We start from the raw sequence: 25,766 nt of genomic DNA on the forward strand, positions 1-25,766 counted from the left end.
TTGGGCTCTACGTCGGGACGTGTGTTGGGCTCTACGTCGGGACGTGTGTTGGGCTCTACGTCGGGACGTGTGTTGGGCTCTACATCAGGGTATAGCTTACTTTCAGGTCTACGTCGGGACGTGTGTTGGGCTCTACATCAGGGTTTAGCTTACTTTCAGGTCTACGTCGGGACGTGTGTTGAGCTATACGTCGGGACGTGTGTTGGGCTCTACGTCGGGACGTGTGTTGGGCTCTACGTCGGGACGTTTTCTGGGCTCTACATCAGGGTTTAGCTTACTTTCAGGTCTACGTCGAGACGTGTGTTGGGCTCTACATCAGGGTTTAGTTTACTTTCAGGTCTACGTCGGGACGTGCGTTGGGCTCTACGTCGGGACGTGCGTTGGGCTCTACGTCGGGACGTGTGTTGGGCTGTACGTCGGTACGTGTGTTGGGCTCTACATCAGGGTTTAGCTTAATTTCAGCTCTACGTAGGGACGTGTGTTGGGCTCTACATCAGGGTTTAGCTTACTTTCAGGTCTACGTCGGGGCGTGTGTTGGGCTCTACATCAGGGTTTAGCTTACTTTCAGGTCTACGTCGGGACGTGTGTTGGGCTCTACGTCGGGACGTGTGTTGGGCTCTACGTTGGGACGTGTGTTGGGCTGTACGTCGGGACGTGTGTTGGGCTCTACATCAGGGTTTAGCTGACTTTCAGGTCTACATCGGGACGTGTGTTGGGCTCTACGTCGGGACGTGTGTTGGGCTCTACGTCGGGAGGTGTGTTGGGCTCTACGTTGGGACGTGTGTTGGGCTCTACGTCGGGACATGTGTTGGGCTCTACATCAGGGTTTAGCTTACTTTCAGGTCTACGTCGGGACGTGTGTTGGGCTGTACGTCGGGACGTGTTTGGGCTCTACGTCGGGACGTGTTTTGGGCTCTACGTCGGGACGTGTGTTGGGCTCTACATCAGGGTTTAGCTTACTTTCAGGTCTACGTTGGGACGTGTGTTGGGCTCTAGGTCGGGACGTGTGTTGGGCTCTAGGTCGGGACGTTTGTTGGGCTCTACGTCGGGACGTTAGTTGGGTTCTACGTTGGGACGTGTGTTGGGCTCTACGTCGGGACGTGTGTTGGGCTCTACATCAGGGTTTATCTTACTTTTAGGTCTACGTCTGGACGTCTGTTGGGCTCTACGTCGGGACCTGTGTTGGGCTCTACCTCGGGACGTGTGTAGGGCTCTACATCAGGGTTTAGCTTACTTTCAGGTCTACGTCGGGACGTGTGTTGGGCTCTATGTCGGGACGTGTGTTGGGCTGTACGTCGGGACGTATGTTGGGCTCTACATCAGGGTTTAGCTTACTTTCAGGTCTACGTCGGGACGTGTGTTGGGCTCTACATCAGGGTTTAGCTTACTTTCAGGTCTACGTCGGGACGTGTGTTGAGCTCTACGTCGGGACGTGTGTTGGGCTCTACGTCGGGACGTGTGTTGGGCTCTACGTCGGGACGTGTGTTGGGCTCTACGTCGGGACGTGTGTTGGGCTCTACATCAGGGTTTAGATTACTTTCAGGTCTACGTCGGGACGTGTGTTGGTCTCTACGTCTGGATGTGTGTTGGGCTCTACGTCGGGACGTGTGTTGGGCTCTACGTCGGGACGTGTGTTGGGCTCTACGTCGGGACGTGTGTTGGGCTCTACATCAGGGTATAGCTTACTTTCAGGTCTACGTCGGGACGTGTGTTGGGCTCTACATCAGGGTTTAGCTTACTTTCAGGTCTACGTCGGGACGTGTGTTGAGCTCTACGTCGGGACGTGTGTTGGGCTCTACGTCGGGACGTGTGTTGGGCTCTACGTCAGGACGTGTGTTGGGCTCTACTTCAGGGTTTAGCTTAATTTCAGGTCTACGTCGGGACGTGTGTTGGGCTCCACGTCGGGACGTGTGTTGGGCTCCACGTCGGGACGTGTGTTGGGCTCTACTTCAGGGTTTAGCTTCCTTTCAGGTCTACGTCGGGAAATGTGTTGGGCTCTACATCAGGGTTTAGCTTACTTTCAGGTCTACGTCGGGACGTGTGTTGGGCTCTACGTCGGGACGTGTGTTGGGCTGTACGTCGGGACGTGTGTTGGGCTCTACGTCGGGACGTGTGTTGGGCTCTTCATCAGGGTTTGGCTTACTTACAGGTCTACGTCGGGACATGTGTTGGGCTCTACATCAGGGTTTACCTTACTTTCAGGTCTACATCGGGACGTGTGTTGGGCTCCACGTCGGGACTTGTGTTGGGCTCCACGTCGGGACGTGTGTAGGGCTCTACGTCGGGACGTGTGTTGGGCTCTGCCTCAGGGTTTAACTTACTTTCAGGTCTACATCGGGACGTGTGTTGGGCTCTACATCAGGGTTTAGATTACTTTCAGGTCTACGTCGGGACGTGTGTTGGGCTCTACGTCAGGACGTGTGTTGGGCTGTACGTCGGGACGTGTGTTGGGCTCTACGTCGGGACGTGTGTTGGGCTCTACATCAGGGTTTAGCTTACTTTCAAGTCTGCGTCGGGACGTGTGTTGGGCTCTACATCAGGGTTTACCTTACTTTCAGGTCTACATTGGGACGTGTGTTGGGCTCCACGTCGGGACTTGTGTTGGGCTCTACGTCGGGACGTGTGTAGGGCTCTACATCGGGACGTGTGTTGGGCTCTACCTCAGGGTTTAACTTACTTTCAGGTCTACGTCGGGACGTGTGTTGGGCTCTACATCAGGGTTTAGCTTACTTTCAGGTCTACATTGGGACGTGTGTTGGGCTCCACGTCGGGACTTGTGTTGGGCTCTACGTCGGGACGTGTGTAGGGCTCTACATCGGGACTTGTGTTGGCTCTACATCAGGGTTTAGATTACTTTCAGGTCTACGTCGGGACGTGTGTTGGGCTCTACGTCGGGATGTGTGTTGGGCTCTACGTCGGGACGTATTTTGGGCTCTACATCAGAGTTTAGCTTACTTTCAGGTCTACGTCGGGACGTGTGTTGGGCCCTACGTCGGGTCGTGTGTTGGGCTCTACATCAGGGTTTAGCTTACTTTCAGGTCTACGTCGGGACGTGTGTTGGGCTCTACGTCGGGACGTGTGTTGGGCTCTACATCAGGGTTTAGCTTACTTTCAAGTGTACGTCGGGACGTGTTTTGGGCTCTACGTCGGGACGTGTGTTGGGCTCTACATCAGGGTTTAGCTTACTTTCAGGTCTACGTTGGGAGGTGTGTTGTGCTCTACTTCGGGATGTGTGTTCGGCTCTACGTCAGGACGTGTGTTGGGCTCTACGTCGGGACCTGTCTTGGGCTCTACGTCGGGACGTGTGTTGGGCTCTACATCAGGGTTTAGCTTACTTTCAGGTCTACGTCGGGACGTGTGTTGGGCTCCACGTCGGGACTTGTGTTGGGCTCCACGTCGGGACGTGTGTAGGGCTCTACGTCGGGACGTGTGTTGGGCTCTGCCTCAGGGTTTAACTTACTTTCAGGTCTACATCGGGACGTGTGTTGGGCTCTACATCAGGGTTTAGATTACTTTCAGGTCTACGTCGGGACGTGTGTTGGGCTCTACGTCAGGACGTGTGTTGGGCTGTACGTCGGGACGTGTGTTGGGCTCTACGTCGGGACGTGTGTTGGGCTCTACATCAGGGTTTAGCTTACTTTCAAGTCTGCGTCGGGACGTGTGTTGGGCTCTACATCAGGGTTTACCTTACTTTCAGGTCTACATTGGGACGTGTGTTGGGCTCCACGTCGGGACTTGTGTTGGGCTCTACGTCGGGACGTGTGTAGGGCTCTACATCGGGACGTGTGTTGGGCTCTACCTCAGGGTTTAACTTACTTGCAGGTCTACGTCGGGACGTGTGTTGGGCTCTACATCAGGGTTTAGCTTACTTTCAGGTCTACATTGGGACGTGTGTTGGGCTCCACGTCGGGACTTGTGTTGGGCTCTACGTCGGGACGTGTGTAGGGCTCTACATCGGGACTAGTGTTGGCTCTACATCAGGGTTTAGATTACTTTCAGGTCTACGTCGGGACGTGTGTTGGGCTCTACGTCGGGATGTGTGTTGGGCTCTACGTCGGGACGTATTTTGGGCTCTACATCAGAGTTTAGCTTACTTTCAGGTCTACGTCGGGACGTGTGTTGGGCCCTACGTCGGGTCGTGTGTTGGGCTCTACATCAGGGTTTAGCTTACTTTCAGGTCTACGTCGGGACGTGTGTTGGGCTCTACGTCGGGACGTGTGTTGGGCTCTACATCAGGGTTTAGCTTACTTTCAAGTGTACGTCGGGACGTGTTTTGGGCTCTACGTCGGGACGTGTGTTGGGCTCTACATCAGGGTTTAGCTTACTTTCAGGTCTACGTTGGGAGGTGTGTTGTGCTCTACTTCGGTATGTGTGTTCGGCTCTACGTCAGGACGTGTGTTGGGCTCTACTTCGGGACCTGTCTTGGGCTCTACGTCGGGACGTGTGTTGGGCTCTACATCAGGGTTTAGCTTACTTTCAGGTCTACGTCGGGACGTGTGTTGGGCTCTACGTCGGGATGTGTGTTGGGCTCTACGTCGGGACGTGTGTTGGGCTCTACTTCGGGACGTGTGTTGGGCTCTACATCAGGGTTTAGCTTACTTTCAGGTCTACGTCGGGACGTGTGTTTGGCTCTACGTCGGGACGTGTGTTGGGCTCTACATCAGGGTTTAGCTTAATTTCAGGTCTACGTCGGGACGTGTGTTGGGCTCTACATCAGCGTTTAGCTTACTTTGAGGTCTACGTCGGGACGTGTGTTGGGCTCTACGTCGGGACGTGTGTTGGGCTCTACATCAGGGTTTAGCTTAAGTTCAGGTCTACGTCGGGACGTGTGTTGGGCTCTACGTCGGGACGTGTGTTGGGCTCTAATCGGGACGTGTGTTGGGCTCTACGTCGGGAGGTGTGTTGGGCTCTACATCAGGGTTTAGCTTACTTTCAGGTCTACGTATGGACGTGTGTTGGGGTTTACGTCGGGACGTGTGTTGGGCTCTACGTCGGGACCTGTGTTGGGCTCTACCTCGGGACGTGTGTTGGGCTCTACATCAGGGTTTAGCTTACTTTCAGGTCTACGTCGGGATGTGTGTTGGGTCTAGGTCGGGACGTGTGTTGGGCTATAGGTCGGGACGTGTTTTGGGCTCTAGATCGGGACGTGTGTTGGGCTCTACGTCGGGACGTGTGTTGGGCTCTACATCAGGGTTTTGCTTACTTTCAGGTCTACGTCGGGACGTGTGTTGGGCTCTACGTCGGGACGTGTGTTGGGCTCTATGTTGGGACGTGTGTTGGGCTCTACGTCGGGATGTGTTTTGGGCTCTACATCAGGGTTTAGCTTTTTTCAGGTCTACGTCGGGACGTGTGTTGGGCTCTACGTCGGGACGTGTGTTGGGCTCTACTTCGGGACGTGTGTTGGGCTCTACATCAGGGTTTAGCTTACTTTCAGGTCTACGTCAGGACGTGTTTTGGGCTCTACGTCTGGACGAGTGTTGGGCTCTAGGTCGGGACGTGTGTTGGGCTCTACGTCGGGACGTGTGTTGGGCTCTACGTCGGGACGTGTGTTGGGCTCTACATCAGGGTTTAGCTTACTTTCAGGTCTACGTCGGGACGTGTGTTGGGCTTTACGTCTGGATGTGTGTTGGGCTCTACGTCGGGACGTGTGTTGGGCTCTACATCAGGGTATAGCTTACTTTCAGGTCTACGTCGGGACGTGTGTTGGGCTCTACGTCGGGACGTGTGTTGGGCTCTACATCAGGGTTTAGCTTACTTTCAGGTCTACGTCGGGACGTGTGTTGGGCTCTAAGTCTGGACGTGTGTTGGGCTCTACGTCGGGACGTGTGTTGGGCTCTACGTCGGGACGTGTGTTGGGCTCTCCGTCGGGACGTGTGTTGGGCTCTACATCAGGGTATAGCTTACTTTCAGGTCTACGTCGGGACGTGTGTTGAGCTCTACGTCGGGACGTGTGTTGGGCTCTACGTCGGGACGTGTGTTGGGCTCTACGTCGGGACGTGTGTTGGGCTCTACATCAGGGTTTAATTTACTTTCAGGTCTACGTCGGGACGTGTGTTGGGCTCTACGTCGGGACGTGTGTTGGGCTCTACGTCGGGAGGTGTGTTGGGCTCTACGTTCGGACGTGTGTTGGGCTCTACATCAGGGTTTAGCTTACTTTCAGGTCTACGTCGGGACGTGTGTTGGGCTCTATGTCGGGATGTGTGTTGGGCTCTACATCAGGGAATAGCTTACTTTCAGGTCTACGTCGGGACATGTGTTGGGCTCTACGTCGGGACGTGTGTTGCGCTCTACGTCGGGACGTGTGTTGGGCTCAACATCAGGGTTTATCTTACTTTCAGGTCTACGTCGGGACGTGTGTTGGGCTCTACGTCGGGACGTGTGTTGGGCTCTACATCAGGGTTTAGCTTACTTTCAGGTCTACGTCGGGACGTGTGTTGGGCTCTACGTCGGGACGTGTGCTGAGATCTATGTCGGGACGTGTGTTGGGCTCTACATCAGGGTTTAGCTTACTTTCAGGTCTACGTCGGGACGTATGTTGGGCTCTACGTCGGGACGTGTGTTGGGCTCTACGTCGGGACGTGTGTTGGGCTCTACATCAGGGTTTAGCTTACTTTCAGGTCTACGTCGGGACGTGTGTTGGGCTCTACGTCGGGACGTGTGCTGGGCTCTACATCAGGGTTTAGCTTACTTTCAGGTCTACGTCGGGACGTGTGTTGGTCTCCACGTCGGGACGTGTGTTGGGCTCTACTTCAGGGTTTAGCTTAATTTCAGGTCTACGTCAAGACGTGTGTTGGGCTCCACGTCGGGACGTGTGTTGGGCTCCACGTCGGGACGTGTGTTGGGCTCTACTTCAGGGTTTAGCTTCCTTTCAGGTCTACGTCGGGAAATGTGTTGGGCTCTACATCAGGGTTTAGCTTACTTTCAGGTCTACGTCGGGACGTGTGTTGGGCTCTACGTCGGGACGTGTGTTGGGCTCTACGTCGGGACGTGTGTTGGGCTCTACGTCGGGACGTGTGTTGGGCTCTTCATCAGGGTTTAGCTTACTTACAGGTCTACGTCGGGACATGTGTTGGGCTCTACATCAGGGTTTACCTTACTTTCAGGTCTACATCGGGACGTGTGTTGGGCTCCACGTCGGGACTTGTGTTGGGCTCCACGTCGGGACGTGTGTAGGGCTCTACGTCGGGACGTGTGTTGGGCTCTACCTCAGGGTTTAACTTACTTTCAGGTCTACATCGGGACGTGTGTTGGGCTCTACATCAGGGTTTAGATTACTTTCAGGTCTACGTCGGGACGTGTGTTGGGCTCTACGTCGGGACGTGTGTTGGGCTGTACGTCGGGACGTGTGTTGGGCTCTACGTCGGGACGTGTGTTGGGCTCTACATCAGGGTTTAGCTTACTTTCAGGTCTACGTCGGGACGTGTGTTGGGCTCTACATCAGGGTTTACCTTACTTTCAGGTCTACATCGGGACGTGTGTTGGGCTCCACGTCGGGACTTGTGTTGGGCTCTACGTCGGGACGTGTGTAGGGCTCTACGTCGGGACGTGTGTTGGGCTCTACCTCAGGGTTTAACTTACTTTCAGGTCTACGTCGGGACGTGTGTTGGGCTCTACATCAGGGTTTAGCTTACTTTCAGGTCTACGTCGGGACGTGTGTTGGGCTCTACATCAGGGTTTAGCTTACTTACAGGTCTACGTCGGGACGTGTGTTGGGCTCCACGTCCGGACGTGTGTTGGGCTCCACGTCGGGACGTGTGTTGGGCTCTACATCAGGGTTTAGCTTACTTTCAGGTCTACGTCGGGACGTGTGTTGGGCTCTACATCAGGGTTTAGCTTACTTTCAGGTCTACGTCGGGACGTGTGTTGGGCTCGACGACGGGATGTGTGTTGGACTCCACGTCAGGACGTGTGTTGGGCTCCACGTCGGGACGTGTGTTGGGCTCTACGTCGGGACGTGTGTTGGGCTCTACGTCGGGACGTCTGTTGGGCTCTACGTCGGGACGTGTGTTGGGCTCTCCATCAGGGTTTAGCTTAATTTCAGGTCTACGTCGGGACGTGTGTTGGGCTCTACGTCGGGACGTGTGTTGGGCTCTACATCAGGGTTTAGCTTAATTTCAGGTCTACGTCGGGACGTGTGTTGGGCTCTACGTCGGGACGTGTGCTGGGCTCTACATCAGGGTTTAGCTTACTTTCAGGTCTACGTCGGGACGTGTGTTGGTCTCCACGTCGGGACGTGTGTTGGGCTCTACTTCAGGGTTTAGCTTAATTTCAGGTCTACGTCAAGACGTGTGTTGGGCTCCACGTCGGGACGTGTGTTGGGCTCCACGTCGGGACGTGTGTTGGGCTCTACTTCAGGGTTTAGCTTCCTTTCAGGTCTACGTCGGGAAATGTGTTGGGCTCTACATCAGGGTTTAGCTTACTTTCAGGTCTACGTCGGGACGTGTGTTGGGCTCTACGTCGGGACGTGTGTTGGGCTCTACGTCGGGACGTGTGTTGGGCTCTACGTCGGGACGTGTGTTGGGCTCTTCATCAGGGTTTAGCTTACTTACAGGTCTACGTCGGGACATGTGTTGGGCTCTACATCAGGGTTTACCTTACTTTCAGGTCTACATCGGGACGTGTGTTGGGCTCCACGTCGGGACTTGTGTTGGGCTCCACGTCGGGACGTGTGTAGGGCTCTACGTCGGGACGTGTGTTGGGCTCTACCTCAGGGTTTAACTTACTTTCAGGTCTACATCGGGACGTGTGTTGGGCTCTACATCAGGGTTTAGATTACTTTCAGGTCTACGTCGGGACGTGTGTTGGGCTCTACGTCGGGACGTGTGTTGGGCTGTACGTCGGGACGTGTGTTGGGCTCTACGTCGGGACGTGTGTTGGGCTCTACATCAGGGTTTAGCTTACTTTCAGGTCTACGTCGGGACGTGTGTTGGGCTCTACATCAGGGTTTACCTTACTTTCAGGTCTACATCGGGACGTGTGTTGGGCTCCACGTCGGGACTTGTGTTGGGCTCTACGTCGGGACGTGTGTAGGGCTCTACGTCGGGACGTGTGTTGGGCTCTACCTCAGGGTTTAACTTAATTTCAGGTCTACGTCGGGACGTGTGTTGGGCTCTACATCAGGGTTTAGCTTACTTTCAGGTCTACGTCGGGACGTGTGTTGGGCTCTACATCAGGGTTTAGCTTACTTACAGGTCTACGTCGGGACGTGTGTTGGGCTCCACGTCCGGACGTGTGTTGGGCTCCACGTCGGGACGTGTGTTGGGCTCTACATCAGGGTTTAGCTTACTTTCAGGTCTACGTCGGGACGTGTGTTGGGCTCTACATCAGGGTTTAGCTTACTTTCAGGTCTACGTCGGGACGTGTGTTGGGCTCGACGACGGGATGTGTGTTGGACTCCACGTCAGGACGTGTGTTGGGCTCCACGTCGGGACGTGTGTTGGGCTCTACGTCGGGACGTGTGTTGGGCTCTACGTCGGGACGTCTGTTGGGCTCTACGTCGGGACGTGTGTTGGGCTCTCCATCAGGGTTTAGCTTAATTTCAGGTCTACGTCGGGACGTGTGTTGGGCTCTACGTCGGGACGTGTGTTGGGCTCTACATCAGGGTTTAGCTTAATTTCAGGTCTACGTCGGGACGTGTGTTGGGCTCCACGTCGGGACTTGTGTTGGGCTCTACATCAGGGTTTAGCTTACTTTCAGGTCTACGTCGGGACGTGTGTTGGGCTCTACGTCGGGACGTGTGTTGGGCTCTACGTCGGGACTTGTGTTGGCTCTACATCAGGGTTTAGATTACTTTCAGGTCTACGTCGGGACGTGTGTTGGGCTCTACGTCGGGATGTGTGTTGGGCTCTACGTCGGGACGTATTTTGGGCTCTCCATCAGGGTTTAGCTTAATTTCAGGTCTACGTCGGGATGTGTGTTGGGCTCTACGTCGGGTCGTGTGTTGGGCTCGACATCAGGGTTTAGCTTACTTTCAGGTCTACGTCGGGACGTGTGTTGGGCTCTACGTCGGGACGTGTGTTGGGCTCTACATCAGGGTTTATCTTACTTTCAAGTGTACGTCGGGACGTGTTTTGGGCTCTACGTCGGGACGTGTGTTGGGCTCTACATCAGGGTTTAGCTTACTTTCAGGTCTACGTTGGGAGGTGTGTTGTGTCTACTTCGGGATGTGTGTTCGGCTCTACGTCGGGACGTGTGTTGGGCTCTACGTCGGGACGTGTCTTGGGCTCTACGTCGGGACGTGTGTTGGGCTCTACATCAGGGTTTAGCTTACTTTCAGGTCTACGTCGGGACGTGTGTTGGGCTCTACGTCGGGATGTGTGTTGGGCTCTACGTCGGGACGTGTGTTGGGCTCTACGTCGGGACGTGTGTTGGGCTCTACGTCGGGAGGTGTGTTGGGCTCTACATCAGGGTTTACCTTACTTTCAGGTCTACGTATGGACGTGTGTTGGGGTTTACGTCGGGACGTGTGTTGGGGTCTACGTCGGGACGTGTGTTGGGCTCTACGTCGGGACCTGTGTAGGGCTCTACGTCGGGACGTTTGTTGGGCTCTACATCAGGGTTTAGCTTACTTTCAGGTCTACGTCGGGATTTGTGTTGGGTCTAGGTCGGGACGTGTGTTGGGCTATAGGTCGGGACGTGTGTTGGGCTCTAGATCGGGACGTGTGTTGGACTGTACGTCGGGACGTGTGTTGGGCTCTACATCAGGGTTTAGCTTACTTTCAGGTCTACGTCGGGACGTGTGTTGGGCTCTACGTCGGGACGTGTGTTGGGCTCTATGTTGGGACGTGTGTTGGGCTCTACGTCGGGACGTGTTTTGGGCTCTACATCAGGGTTTAGCTTTTTTCAGGTCTACGTCGGGACGTGTGTTGGGCTCTACGTCGGGACGTGTGTTGGGCTCTACGTCGGGACGTGTGTTGGGCTCTACATCAGGGTTTAGCTTACTTTCAGGTCTACGTCGGGACGTGTGTTGGGCTCTACATCAGGGTTTAGCTTACTTTCAGGTCTACGTCGGGACGTGTGTTGAGCTCTACGTCGGGACGTGTGTTGGGCTCTACGTCGGGACGTGTGTAGGGCTCTACGTCGGGACGTGTGTTGGGCTCTACATCAGGGTTTAGATTACTTTCAGGTCTACGTCGGGACGTGTGTTGGGCTCTACGTCTGGATGTGTGTTGGGCTCTACGTCGGGACGTGTGTTGGGCTCTACGTCGGGACGTGTGTTGGGCTCTACGTCGGGACGTGTGTTGGGCTCTACATCAGGGTTTAGATTACTTTCAGGTCTACGTCGGGACGTGTGTTGGGCTCTACGTCTGGATGTGTGTTGGGCTCTACGTCGGGACGTGTGTTGGGCTCTACGTCGGGACGTGTGTTGGGCTCTACGTCGGGACGTGTGTTGGGCTCTACATCAGGGTATAGCTTACTTTCAGGTCTACGTCGGGACGTGTGTTGGGCTCTACATCAGGGTTTAGCTTACTTTCAGGTCTACGTCGGGACGTGTGTTGAGCTCTACTTCGGGACGTGTGTTGGGCTCTACGTCGGGACGTGTGTTGGGCTCTACGTCAGGACGTGTGTTGGGCTCTACTTCAGGGTTTAGCTTAATTTCAGGTCTACGTCGGGACGTGTGTTGGGCTCCACGTCGGGACGTGTGTTGGGCTCCACGTCGGGACGTGTGTTGGGCTCTACTTCAGGGTTTAGCTTCCTTTCAGGTCTACGTCGGGAAATGTGTTGGGCTCTACATCAGGGTTTAGCTTAATTTCAGGTCTACGTCGGGACGTGTGTTGGGCTCTACGTCGGGACGTGTGTTGGGCTGTACGTCGGGACGTGTGTTGGGCTCTACGTCGGGACGTGTGTTGGGCTCTTCATCAGGGTTTGGCTTACTTACAGGTCTACGTCGGGACATGTGTTGGGCTCTACATCAGGGTTTACCTTACTTTCAGGTCTATATCGGGACGTGTGTTGGGCTCCACGTCGGGACTTGTGTTGGGCTCCACGTCGGGACGTGTGTAGGGCTCTACGTCGGGACGTGTGTTGGGCTCTGCCTCAGGGTTTAACTTACTTTCAGGTCTACATCGGGACGTGTGTTGGGCTCTACATCAGGGTTTAGATTACTTTCAGGTCTACGTCGGGACGTGTGTTGGGCTCTACGTCGGGACGTGTGTTGGGCTGTACGTCGGGACGTGTGTTGGGCTCTACGTCGGGACGTGTGTTGGGCTCTACATCAGGGTTTAGCTTACTTTCAAGTCTACGTCGGGACGTGTGTTGGGCTCTACATCAGGGTTTACCTTACTTTCAGGTCTACATCGGGACGTGTGTTGGGCTCCACGTCGGGACTTGTGTTGGGCTCTACGTCGGGACGTGTGTAGGGCTCTACGTCGGGACGTGTGTTGGGCTCTACCTCAGGGTTTAACTTACTTTCAGGTCTACGTCGGGACGTGTGTTGGGCTCTACATCAGGGTTTAGCTTACTTTCAGGTCTACGTCGGGACGTGTGTTGGGCTCTACATCAGGGTTTAGCTTACTTACAGGTCTACGTCGGGACGTGTGTTGGGCTCCACGTCCGGACGTGTGTTGGGCTCCACGTCGGGACGTGTGTTGGGCTCTACATCAGGGTTTAGCTTACTTTCAGGTCTACGTCGGGACGTGTGTTGGGCTCTACATCAGGGTTTAGCTTACTTTCAGGTCTACGTCGGGACGTGTGTTGGGCTCGACGACGGGATGTGTGTTGGACTCCACGTCAGGACGTGTGTTGGGCTCCACGTCGGGACGTGTGTTGGGCTCTACGTCGGGACGTGTGTTGGGCTCTACGTCGGGAAGTGTTTTGGGCTCTACATCAGGGTTTAGCTTTTTTCAGGTCTACGTCGGGACGTGTGTTGGGCTCTACGTCGGGACGTGTGTTGGGCTCTACGTCGGGACGTGTGTTGGGCTCTACATCAGGGTTTAGCTTACTTTCAGGTCTACGTCGGGACGTGTGTTGGGCTCTAGGTCTGGACGAGTGTTGGGCTCTAGGTCGGGACGTGTGTTGGGCTCTACGTCGGGACGTGTGTTGAGCTCTACGTCGGGACGTGTGTTGGGCTCTACATCAGGGTTTAGATTACTTTCAGGTCTACGTCGGGACGTGTGTTGGGCTCTACGTCTGGATGTGTGTTGGGCTCTACGTCGGGACGTGTGTTGGGCTCTACGTCGGGACGTGTGTTGGGCTCTACGTCGGGACGTGTGTTGGGCTCTACGTCGGGACGTGTGTTGGGCTCTACATCAGGGTATAGCTTACTTTCAGGTCTACGTCGGGACGTGTGTTGGGCTCTACATCAGGGTTTAGCTTACTTTCAGGTCTACGTCGGGACGTGTGTTGAGCTATACATCGGGACGTGTGTTGGGCTCTACGTCGGGACGTGTGTTGGGCTCTACGTCGGGACGTTTTCTGGGCTCTACATCAGGGTTTAGCTTACTTTCAGGTCTACGTCGAGACGTGTGTTGGGCTCTACATCAGGGTTTAGTTTACTTTCAGGTCTACGTCGGGACGTGCGTTGGGCTGTACGTCGGGACGTGCGTTGGGCTCTACGTCGGGACGTGTGTTGGGCTGTACGTCGGTACGTGTGTTGGGCTCTACATCAGGGTTTAGCTTAATTTCAGCTCTACGTAGGGACGTCTGTTGGGCTCTACATCAGGGTTTAGCTTACTTTCAGGTCTACGTCGGGGCGTGTGTTGGGCTCTACATCAGGGTTTAGCTTACTTTCAGGTCTACGTCGGGACGTGTGTTGGGCTCTACGTTGGGACGTGTGTTGGGCTCTACGTTGGGACGTGTGTTGGGCTGTACGTCGGGACGTGTGTTGGGCTCTACATCAGGGTTTAGCTGACTTTCAGGTCTACATCGGGACGTGTGTTGGGCTCTACGTCGGGACGTGTGTTGGGCTCTACGTCGGGAGGTGTGTTGGGCTCTACGTTGGGACGTGTGTTGGGCTCTACGTCGGGACGTGTGTTGGGCTCTACATCAGGGTTTAGCTTACTTTCAGGTCTACGTCGGGACGTGTGTTGGGCTGTACGTCGGGACGTGTTTGGGCTCTACGTCGGGACGTGTTTTGGGCTCTACGTCGGGACGTGTGTTGGGCTCTACATCAGGGTTTAGCTTACTTTCAGGTCTACGTTGGGACGTGTGTTGGGCTCTAGGTCGGGACGTGTGTTGGGCTCTAGGTCGGGACGTTTGTTGGGCTCTACGTCGGGACGTTAGTTGGGTTCTACGTCGGGACGTGTGTTGGGCTCTACGTCGGGACGTGTGTTGGGCTCTACATCAGGGTTTATCTTACTTTTAGGTCTACGTCTGGACGTCTGTTGGGCTCTACGTCGGGACCTGTGTTGGGCTCTACCTCGGGACGTGTGTAGGGCTCTACATCAGGGTTTAGCTTACTTTCAGGTCTACGTCGGGACGTGTGTTGGGCTCTATGTCGGGACGTGTGTTGGGCTGTACGTCGGGACGTATGTTGGGCTCTACATCAGTGTTTAGCTTAATTTCAGGTCTACTTCGGGACGTGTGTTGGGCTCTACATCAGGGTTTAGCTTACTTTCAGGTCTACGTCGGGGCGTGTGTTGGGCTCTACATCAGGGTTTAGCTCACTTTCAGGTCTACGTCGGGACGTTTGTTGGGCTCTACGTCGGGACGCGTGTTGGGCTCTTCGTTGGGACGTGTGTTCGGCTGTACGTCGGCACGTGTGTTGGGCTCTACATCAGGGTTTAGCTTACTTTCAGGTCTATGTCGGGACGTGTGTTGGGCTCTACGTCGGGACGTGTGTTGGGCTCTACGTCGGGAGGTGTGTTGGGCTCTACGTTCGGACGTGTGTTGGGCTCTACGTCGGGACGTGTGTTGGGCTCTACATCAGGGTTTACCTTACTTTCAGGTCTACGTCGGGACGTGTGTTGGGCTCTACGTCGGGATGTGTGTTGGGCTCTACATCAGGGAATAGCTTACTTTCAGGTCTACGTCGGGACATGTGTTGGGCTCTACGTCAGGACGTGTGTTGGGCTCTACGTCGGGACGTGTGTTGGGCTCAACATCAGGGTTTATCTTACTTCCAGGTCTACGTCGGGACGTGTGTTGGGCTCTACGTCGGGACGTGTGTTGGGCTCTACATCAGGGTTTAGCTTACTTTCAGGTCTACGTCGGGACGTGTGTTGGGCTCTACGTCGGGACGTGTGCTGAGATCTATGTCGGGACGTGTGTTGGGCTCTACATCAGGGTTTAGCTTACTTTCAGTTCTACGTCGGGACGTGTGTTGGGCTCTACGTTGGGACGTGTGTTGGGCTCTACGTCGGGACGTGTGTTGGGCTCTACATCAGGGTTTAGCTTACTTTCAGGTCTACGTCGGGACGTGTGTTGGGCTCTACGTCGGGACGTGTGCTGGGCTCTACATCAGGGTTTAGCTTACTTTCAGGTCTACGTCGGGACGTGTGTTGGCCTCCACGTCGGGACGTGTGTTGGGCTCTACTTCAGGGTTTAGCTTAATTTCAGGTCTACGTCAAGACTTGTGTTGGGCTCCACGTCGGGACGTGTGTTGGGCTCCACGTCGGGACGTGTGTTGGGCTCTACTTCAGGGTTTAGCTTCCTTTCAGGTCTACGTCGGGAAAAGTGTTGGGCTCTACATCAGGGTTTAGCTTACTTTCAGGTCTACGTCGGGACGTGTGTTGGGCTCTACGTCGGGACGTGTGTTGGGCTGTACGTCGGGACGTGTGTTGGGCTCTACGTCGGGACGTGTGTTGGGCTCTTCATCAGGGTTTAGCTTACTTACAGGTCTACGTCGGGACATGTGTTGGGCTCTACATCAGGGTTTACCTTACTTTCAGGTCTACATCGGGACGTGTGTTGGGCTCCACGTCGGGACTTGTGTTGGGCTCCACGTCGGGACGTGTGTAGGGCTGTACGTCGGGACGTGTGTTGGGCTCTACATCAGGGTTTAGATTACTTTCAGGTCTACGTCGGGACGTGTGTTGGGCTCTATGTCGGGACGTGTGTTGGGCTGTACGTCGGGACGTGTGTTGGGCTCTACGTCGGGACGTGTGTTGGGCTCTACATCAGGGTTTACCTTACTTTCAGGTCTACATCGGGACGTGTGTTGGGCTCCACGTCGGGAATTGTGTTGGGCTCTACGTCGGGACGTGTGTAGGGCTCTACGTCGGGACGTGTGTTGGGCTCTACCTCAGGGTTTATCTTACTTTCAGGTCTACGTCGGGAAGTGTGTTGGGCTCTACATCAGGGTTTAGCTTACTTACAGGTCTACGTCGGGACGTGTGTTGGGCTCCACGTCCGGACGTGTGTTGGGCTCCACGTCGGGACGTGTGTTGGGCTCTACATCAGGGTTTAGCTTACTTTCAGGTCTACGTCGGGACGTGTGTTGGGCTCTACATCAGGGTTTAGCTTACTTTCAGGTCTACGTCGGGACGTGTGTTGGGCTCGACGACGGGATGTGTGTTGGACTCCACGTCAGGACGTGTGTTGGGCTCCACGTCGGGACGTGTGTTGGGCTCTACGTCGGGACGTGTGTTGGGCTCTACGTCGGGACGTCTGTTGGGCTCTACGTCGGGACGTCTGTTGGGCTCTACGTCGGGACGTGTTTTGGGCTCTCCATCAGGGTTTAGCTTAATTTCAGGTCTACGTCGGGACGTGTGTTGGGCTCTACGTCGGGACGTGTGTTGGGCTCTACGTCGGGACGTGTGTTGGGCTCTACATCAGGGTTTAGCTTACTTTCAGGTCTACGTCGGGACTTGTGTTGGGCTCTACGTCGGGACGTGTGTTGGGCTCTACGTCGGGACTTGTGTTGGCTCTACATCAGGGTTTAGATTACTTTCAGGTCTACGTCGGGACGTGTGTTGGGCTCTACGTCGGGATGTGTGTTGGGCTGTACGTCGGGACGTATTTTGGGCTCTACATCAGAGTTTAGCTTACTTTCAGGTCTACGTCGGGACGTGTGTTGGGCTCTACGTCGGGTCGTGTGTTGGGCTCTACATCAGGGTTTAGCTTACTTTCAGGTCTACGTCGGGACGTGTGTTGGGCTCTACGTCGGGACGTGTGTTGGGCTCTACATCAGGGTTTAGCTTACTTTCAAGTATACGTCGGGACGTGTTTTGGGCTCTACGTCGGGACGTGTGTTGGGCTCTACATCAGGGTTTAGCTTACTTTCAGGTCTACGTTGGGAGGTGTGTTGTGCTCTACTTCGGGATGTGTGTTCGGCTCTACGTCAGGACGTGTGTTGGGCTCTACGTCGGGACGTGTCTTGGGCTCTACGTCGGGACGTGTGTTGGGCTCTACATCAGGGTTTAGCTTACATTCAGGTCTACGTCGGGACGTGTGTTGGGCTCTACGTCGGGATGTGTGTTGGGCTCTACGTCGGGACGTGTGTTGGGCTCTACTTCGGGACGTGTGTTGGGCTCTACATCAGGGTTTAGCTTACTTTCAGGTCTACGTCGGGACGTGTGTTGGGCTCCACGTCGGGACGTGTGTTGGGCTCTACATCAGGGTTTAGCTTAATTTCAGGTCTACGTCGGGACGTGTGTTGGGCTCTACATCAGGGTTTAGCTTACTTTGAGGTCTACGTCGGGACGTGTGTTGGGCTCTACGTCGGGACGTGTGTTGGGCTCTACATCAGGGTTTAGCTTAAGTTCAGGTCTACGTCGGGACGTGTGTTGGGCTCTACGTCGGGACGTGTGTTGGGCTCTACTTCGGGACGTGTGTTGGGCTCTACGTCGGGAGGTGTGTTGGGCTCTACATCAGGGTTTAGCTTCCTTTCAGGTCTACGTCGGGAAATGTGTTGGGCTCTACATCAGGGTTTAGCTTACTTTCAGGTCTACGTCGGGACGTGTGTTGGGCTCTACGTCGGGACGTGTGTTGGGCTGTACGTCGGGACGTGTTTTGGGCTCTACGTCGGGACGTGTGTTGGGCTCTTCATCAGGGTTTAGCTTACTTACAGGTCTACGTCGGGACATGTGTTGGGCTCTACATCAGGGTTTACCTTACTTTCAGGTCTACATCGGGACGTGTGTTGGGCTCCACGTCGGGACTTGTGTTGGGCTCCACGTCGGGACGTGTGTAGGGCTCTACGTCGGGACGTGTGTTGGGCTCTACCTCAGGGTTTAACTTACTTTCAGGTCTACATCGGGACGTGTGTTGGGCTCTACATCAGGGTTTAGATTACTTTCAGGTCTACGTCGGGACGTGTGTTGGGCTCTATGTCGGGACGTGTGTTGGGCTGTACGTCGGGACGTGTGTTGGGCTCTACGTCGGGACGTGTGTTGGGCTCTACATCAGGGTTTACCTTACTTTCAGGTCTACATCGGGACGTGTGTTGGGCTCCACGTCGGGAATTGTGTTGGGCTCTACGTCGGGACGTGTGTAGGGCTCTACGTCGGGACGTGTGTTGGGCTCTACCTCAGGGTTTATCTTACTTTCAGGTCTACGTCGGGACGTGTGTTGGGCTCTACATCAGGGTTTAGCTTACTTACAGGTCTACGTCGGGACGTGTGTTGGGCTCCACGTCCGGACGTGTGTTGGGCTCCACGTCGGGACGTGTGTTGGGCTCTACATCAGGGTTTAGCTTACTTTCAGGTCTACGTCGGGACGTGTGTTGGGCTCTACATCAGGGTTTAGCTTACTTTCAGGTCTAAGTCGGGACGTGTGTTGGGCTCGACGACGGGATGTGTGTTGGACTCCACGTCAGGACGTGTGTTGGGCTCCACGTCGGGACGTGTGTTGGGCTCTACGTCGGGACGTGTGTTGGGCTCTACGTCGGGACGTCTGTTGGGCTCTACGTCGGGACGTCTGTTGGGCTCTACGTCGGGACGTGTTTTGGGCTCTCCATCAGGGTTTAGCTTAATTTCAGGTCTACGTCGGGACGTGTGTTGGGCTCTACGTCGGGACGTGTGTTGGGCTCTACGTCGGGACGTGTGTTGGGCTCTACATCAGGGTTTAGCTTACTTTCAGGTCTACGTCGGGACTTGTGTTGGGCTCTACGTCGGGACGTGTGTTGGGCTCTACGTCGGGACTTGTGTTGGCTCTACATCAGGGTTTAGATTACTTTCAGGTCTACGTCGGGATGTGTCTTGGGCTCTACGTCGGGATGTGTGTTGGGCTCTACGTCGGGACGTATTTTGGGCTCTACATCAGAGTTTAGCTTACTTTCAGGTCTACGTCGGGACGTGTGTTGGGCTCTACGTCGGGTCGTGTGTTGGGCTCTACATCAGGGTTTAGCTTACTTTCAGGTCTACGTCGGGACGTGTGTTGGGCTCTACGTCGGGACGTGTGTTGGGCTCTACATCAGGGTTTAGCTTACTTTCAAGTGTACGTCGGGACGTGTTTTGGGCTCTACGTCGGGACGTGTGTTGGGCTCTACATCAGGGTTTAGCTTACTTTCAGGTCTACGTTGGGAGGTGTGTTGTGCTCTACTTCGGGATGTGTGTTCGGCTCTACGTCAGGACGTGTGTTGGGCTCTACGTCGGGACGTGTCTTGGGCTCTACGTCGGGACGTGTGTTGGGCTCTACATCAGGGTTTAGCTTACTTTCAGGTCTACGTCGGGACGTGTGTTGGGCTCTACGTCGGGATGTGTGTTGGGCTCTACGTCGGGACGTGTGTTGGGCTCTACTTCGGGACGTGTGTTGGGCTCTACATCAGGGTTTAGCTTACTTTCAGGTCTACGTCGGGACGTGTGTTGGGCTCCACGTCGGGACGTGTGTTGGGCTCTACATCAGGGTTTAGCTTAATTTCAGGTCTACGTCGGGACGTGTGTTGGGCTCTACATCAGGTTTTAGCTTACTTTGAGGTCTACGTCGGGACGTGTGTTGGGCTCTACGTCGGGACGTGTGTTGGGCTCTACATCAGGGTTTAGCTTAAGTTCAGGTCTACGTCGGGACGTGTGTTGGGCTCTACGTCGGGACGTGTGTTGGGCTCTACTTCGGGACGTGTGTTGGGCTCTACGTCGGGAGGTGTGTTGGGCTCTACATCAGGGTTTAGCTTCCTTTCAGGTCTACGTCGGGAAATGTGTTGGGCTCTACATCAGGGTTTAGCTTACTTTCAGGTCTACGTCGGGACGTGTGTTGGGCTCTACGTCGGGACGTGTGTTGGGCTGTACGTCGGGACGTGTGTTGGGCTCTACGTCGGGACGTGTGTTGGGCTCTTCATCAGGGTTTAGCTTACTTACAGGTCTACGTCGGGACATGTGTTGGGCTCTACATCAGGGTTTACCTTACTTTCAGGTCTTCATCGGGACGTGTGTTGGGCTCCACGTCGGGACTTGTGTTGGGCTCCACGTCGGGACGTGTGTAGGGCTCTACGTCGGGACGTGTGTTGGGCTCTACCTCAGGGTTTAACTTACTTTCAGGTCTACATCGGGACGTGTGTTGGGCTCTACATCAGGGTTTAGATTACTTTCAGGTCTACGTCGGGACGTGTGTTGGGCTCTATGTCGGGACGTGTGTTGGGCTGTACGTCGGGACGTGTGTTGGGCTCTACGTCGGGACGTGTGTTGGGCTCTACATCAGGGTTTACCTTACTTTCAGGTCTACATCGGGACGTGTGTTGGGCTCCACGTCGGGAATTGTGTTGGGCTCTACGTCGGGACGTGTGTAGGGCTCTACGTCGGGACGTGTGTTGGGCTCTACCTCAGGGTTTATCTTACTTTCAGGTCTACGTCGGGACGTGTGTTGGGCTCTACATCAGGGTTTAGCTTACTTACAGGTCTACGTCGGGACGTGTGTTGGGCTCCACGTCCGGACGTGTGTTGGGCTCCACGTCGGGACGTGTGTTGGGCTCTACATCAGGGTTTAGCTTACTTTCAGGTCTACGTCGGGACGTGTGTTGGGCTCTACATCAGGGTTTAGCTTACTTTCAGGTCTAAGTCGGGACGTGTGTTGGGCTCGACGACGGGATGTGTGTTGGACTCCACGTCAGGACGTGTGTTGGGCTCCACGTCGGGACGTGTGTTGGGCTCTACGTCGGGACGTGTGTTGGGCTCTACGTCGGGACGTCTGTTGGGCTCTACGTCGGGACGTCAGTTGGGCTCTACGTCGGGACGTGTTTTGGGCTCTCCATCAGGGTTTAGCTTAATTTCAGGTCTACGTCGGGACGTGTGTTGGGCTCTACGTCGGGACGTGTGTTGGGCTCTACGTCGGGACGTGTGTTGGGCTCTACATCAGGGTTTAGCTTACTTTCAGGTCTACGTCGGGACTTGTGTTGGGCTCTACGTCGGGACGTGTGTTGGGCTCTACGTCGGGACTTGTGTTGGCTCTACATCAGGGTTTAGATTACTTTCAGGTCTACGTCGGGACGTGTGTTGGGCTCTACGTCGGGATGTGTGTTGGGCTCTACGTCGGGACGTATTTTGGGCTCTACATCAGAGTTTAGCTTACTTTCAGGTCTACGTCGGGACGTGTGTTGGGCTCTACGTCGGGTCGTGTGTTGGGCTCTACATCAGGGTTTAGCTTACTTTCAGGTCTACGTCGGGACGTGTGTTGGGCTCTACGTCGGGACGTGTGTTGGGCTCTACATCAGGGTTTAGCTTACTTTCAAGTGTACGTCGGGACGTGTTTTGGGCTCTACGTCGGGACGTGTGTTGGGCTCTACATCAGGGTTTAGCTTACTTTCAGGTCTACGTTGGGAGGTGTGTTGTGCTCTACTTCGGGATGTGTGTTCGGCTCTACGTCAGGACGTGTGTTGGGCTCTACGTCGGGACGTGTCTTGGGCTCTACGTCGGGACGTGTGTTGGGCTCTACATCAGGGTTTAGCTTACTTTCAGGTCTACGTCGGGACGTGTGTTGGGCTCTACGTCGGGATGTGTGTTGGGCTCTACGTCGGGACGTGTGTTGGGCTCTACTTCGGGACGTGTGTTGGGCTCTACATCAGGGTTTAGCTTACTTTCAGGTCTACGTCGGGACGTGTGTTGGGCTCCACGTCGGGACGTGTGTTGGGCTCTACATCAGGGTTTAGCTTAATTTCAGGTCTACGTCGGGACGTGTGTTGGGCTCTACATCAGGGTTTAGCTTACTTTGAGGTCTACGTCGGGACGTGTGTTGGGCTCTACGTCGGGACGTGTGTTGGGCTCTACATCAGGGTTTAGCTTAAGTTCAGGTCTACGTCGGGACGTGTGTTGGGCTCTACGTCGGGACGTGTGTTGGGCTCTACTTCGGGACGTGTGTTGGGCTCTACGTCGGGAGGTGTGTTGGGCTCTACATCAGGGTTTAGCTTACTTTCAGGTCTACGTATGGACGTGTGTGGGGTTTACGTCGGGACGTGTGTTGGGCTCTACGTCGGGACCTGTGTAGGGCTGTACGTCGGGACGTGTGTTGGGCTCTACATCAGGGTTTAGCTTACTTTCAGGTCTACGTCGGGATGTGTGTTGGGTCTAGGTCGGGACGTGTGTTGGGCTATAGGTCGGGACGTGTTTTGGGCTCTAGATCGGGACGTGTGTTGGGCTCTACGTCGGGACGTGTGTTGGGCTCTACATCAGGGTTTTGCTTACTTTCAGGTCTACGTCGGGACGTGTGTTGGGCTCTACGTCGGGACGTGTGTTGGGCTCTATGTTGGGACGTGTGTTGGGCTCTACGTCGGGATGTGTTTTGGGCTCTACATCAGGGTTTAGCTTTTTTCAGGTCTACGTCGGGACGTGTGTTGGGCTCTACGTCGGGACGTGTGTTGGGCTCTACTTCGGGACGTGTGTTGGGCTCTATATCAGGGTTTAGCTTACTTTCAGGTCTACGTCAGGACGTGTTTTGGGCTCTACGTCTGGACGAGTGTTGGGCTCTAGGTCGGGACGTGTGTTGGGCTCTACGTCGGGACGTGTGTTGGGCTCTACGTCGGGACGTGTGTTGGGCTCTACATCAGGGTTTAGCTTACTTTCAGGTCTACGTCGGGACGTGTGTTGGGCTTTACGTCTGGATGTGTGTTGGGCTCTACGTCGGGACGTGTGTTGGGCTCTACATCAGGGTATAGCTTACTTTCAGGTCTACGTCGGGACGTGTGTTGGGCTCTACGTCGGGACGTGTGTTGGGCTCTACATCAGGGTTTAGCTTACTTTCAGGTCTACGTCGGGACGTGTGTTGGGCTCTACGTCTGGACGTGTGTTGGGCTCTACGTCGGGACGTGTGTTGGGCTCTACGTCGGGACGTGTGTTGGGCTCTACATCAGGGTATAGCTTACTTTCAGGTCTACGTCGGGACGTGTGTTGAGCTCTACGTCGGGACTTGTGTTGGGCTCTACGTCGGGACGTGTGTTGGGCTCTACGTCGGGACGTGTGTTGGGCTCTACATCAGGGTTTAGTTTACTTTCAGGTCTACGTCGGGACGTGTGTTGGGCTCTACGTCGGGACGTGTGTTGGGCTCTACGTCGGGACTTGTGTTGGGCTGTACGTCGGGACGTGTGTTGGGCTCTACATCAGGGTTTAGCTTAATTTCAGGTCTACGTAGGGACGTGTGTTGGGCTCTACATCAGGGTTTAGCTTACTTTCAGTCTACGTTGGGACGTGTGTTGGGCTCTACGTCGGGACGTGTGTTGGGCTCTAGGTCGGGACGTTTGTTGGGCTCTACGTCGGGACGTTAGTTGGGTTCTACGTCGGGACGTGTGTTGGGCTCTACGTCGGGACGTGTGTTGGGCTCTACATCAGGGTTTATCTTACTTTTAGGTCTACGTCTGGACGTCTGTTGGGCTCTACGTCGGGACCTGTGTTGGGCTCTACCTCGGGACGTGTGTTGGGCTCTACATCAGGGTTTAGCTTACTTTCAGGTCTACGTCGGGACGCGTGTTGGGCTCTTCGTTGGGACGTGTGTTGGGCTGTACATCGGGACGTGTGTTGGGCTCTACATCAGGGTTTAGCTTACTTTCAGGTCTACGTCGGGACGTGTGTTGGGGTTTACGTCGGGACGTGTGTTGGGCTCTACGTCGGGACGTGTGTTGGGCTCTACGTCGGGAGGTGTGTTGGGCTCTACGTTGGGACGTGTGTTGGGCTCTACGTCGGGACGTGTGTTGGGCTCTACATCAGGGTTTAGCTTACTTTCAGGTCTACGTCGGAACGTGTGTTGGGGTTTACGTCGGGACGTGTGTTGGGCTCTACGTCGGGACGTGTATTGGGCTCTACGTCGGGACGTTTGTTGGGCTCTACATCAGGGTTTAGCTTACTTTCAGGTCTACGTCGGGACGTGTGTTGGGCTCTAGGTCCGGACGTGTGTTGGGCTCTAGGTCGGGACGTGTGTTGGGCTCTACGTCGGGACGTGTCTTGGGCGCTACGTCGGGACCTGTGTTGGGCTCTACGTCGGGACGTGTGTTGGGCTCTACGTCGGGACGTGTGTTGGGCTCTACATCAGGGTTTAGCTTACTTTCAGGTCTACGTCGGGACGTGTGTTGGGCTCTACGTCGGGACGTGTGTTGAGATCTATGTCGGGAAGTGTGTTGGGCTCTACATCAGGGTTTAGCTTACTTTCAGGTCTACGTCGGGACGTCTGTTGGGCTCTACGTCGGGACGTGTGTTGGGCTCTACGTCGGGACGTGTGTTGGGCTCTACATCAGGGTTTAGCTTACTTTCAGGTCTACGTCGGGACGTGTGTTGGGCTCTACGTCGGGAGGTGTGCTGGGCTCTACATCAGGGTTTAGCTTACTTTCAGGTCTACGTCGGGACGTGTGTTGGGCTCTACATAAGGGTTTAGCTTACTTTCAGGTCTACGTCGGGACGTGTGTTGGGCTCTACGTCGGGACGTGTGTTGGGCTCTACGTCGGGACGTGTGTTGGGCTCTACGTCGGGACGTGTGCTGGGCTCTACATCAGGGTTTAGCTTACTTTCAGGTCTACGTCGGGACGTGTGTTGGGCTCTACATCAGGGTTTAGTTTACTTTCAGGTCTGCGTCGGGACGTGTGTTGGGCTCTACGTCGGGACGTGTATTGGGCTCTACGTCGGGACGTGTGTTGGGCTCTACCTCAGGGTTTAGCTTACTTTCAGATCTACGTCGGGGCGTGTGTTGGGCTCTACGTCGGGACGTGTGTTGGGCTCTACGTCGGGACGTGTGTTGGGCTCTACGTTGGGACGTGTGTTGGGCTGTACTTCGGACGTGTGTTGGGCTCTACATCAGGGTTTAGCTTACTTTAAGGTCTACGTCGGGACGTGTGTTGGGCTCTACGTCGAGACCTGTGTTGGGCTCTACATCGGGACGTGTGTTGGGCTCTACATCAGGGTTTAGCTTACTTTCAGGTCTACATCGGGACGTGTGTTGGGCTCTACGTCGGGACGTGTGTTGGGCTTTACATCAGGGTTTAGCTTACTTTCAGGTCTACGTCGGGACGTGTGTTGGGCTCTAGGTCGGGACGTGTGTTGGGCTCTAAGTCGGGACGTGTGTTGGGCTCTACATCAGGGTTTAGCTTACTTTCAGGTCTACGTCGGGACGTGTGTTGGGCTCTACATCGGGACGTGTGTTGGGCTCTACGTCGGGACGTGTGTTGGGCTCTACATAAGGGTTTAGCTTACTTTCAGGTCTACGTCGGGACGTGTGTTGGGCTCTACATCAGGGTTTAGCTTACTTTCAGGTCTACTTCGGGACGTGTGTTGGGCTCTACGTCGGGACGTGGGTTGGGCTCTACGTCGGGACGTGTGTTGGGCTCTACGTCGGGACATGTGTTGGGCTCTACGTCTGGACGTGTGTTGGGCTCTCCATCAGGGTTTAGCTTAATTTCAGGTCTACGTCGGGACGTGTGTTGGGCTATACGTCGGGACGTGTGTTGGGCTCTACGTCGGGACGTGTGTTGGGCTCTACATCAG

Source organism: Leptosomus discolor, chromosome 10 (genome assembly GCF_034619465.1).
Source record: "Leptosomus discolor isolate bLepDis1 chromosome 10, bLepDis1.hap2, whole genome shotgun sequence".
NCBI lineage: Eukaryota > Metazoa > Chordata > Aves > Leptosomiformes > Leptosomidae > Leptosomus > Leptosomus discolor.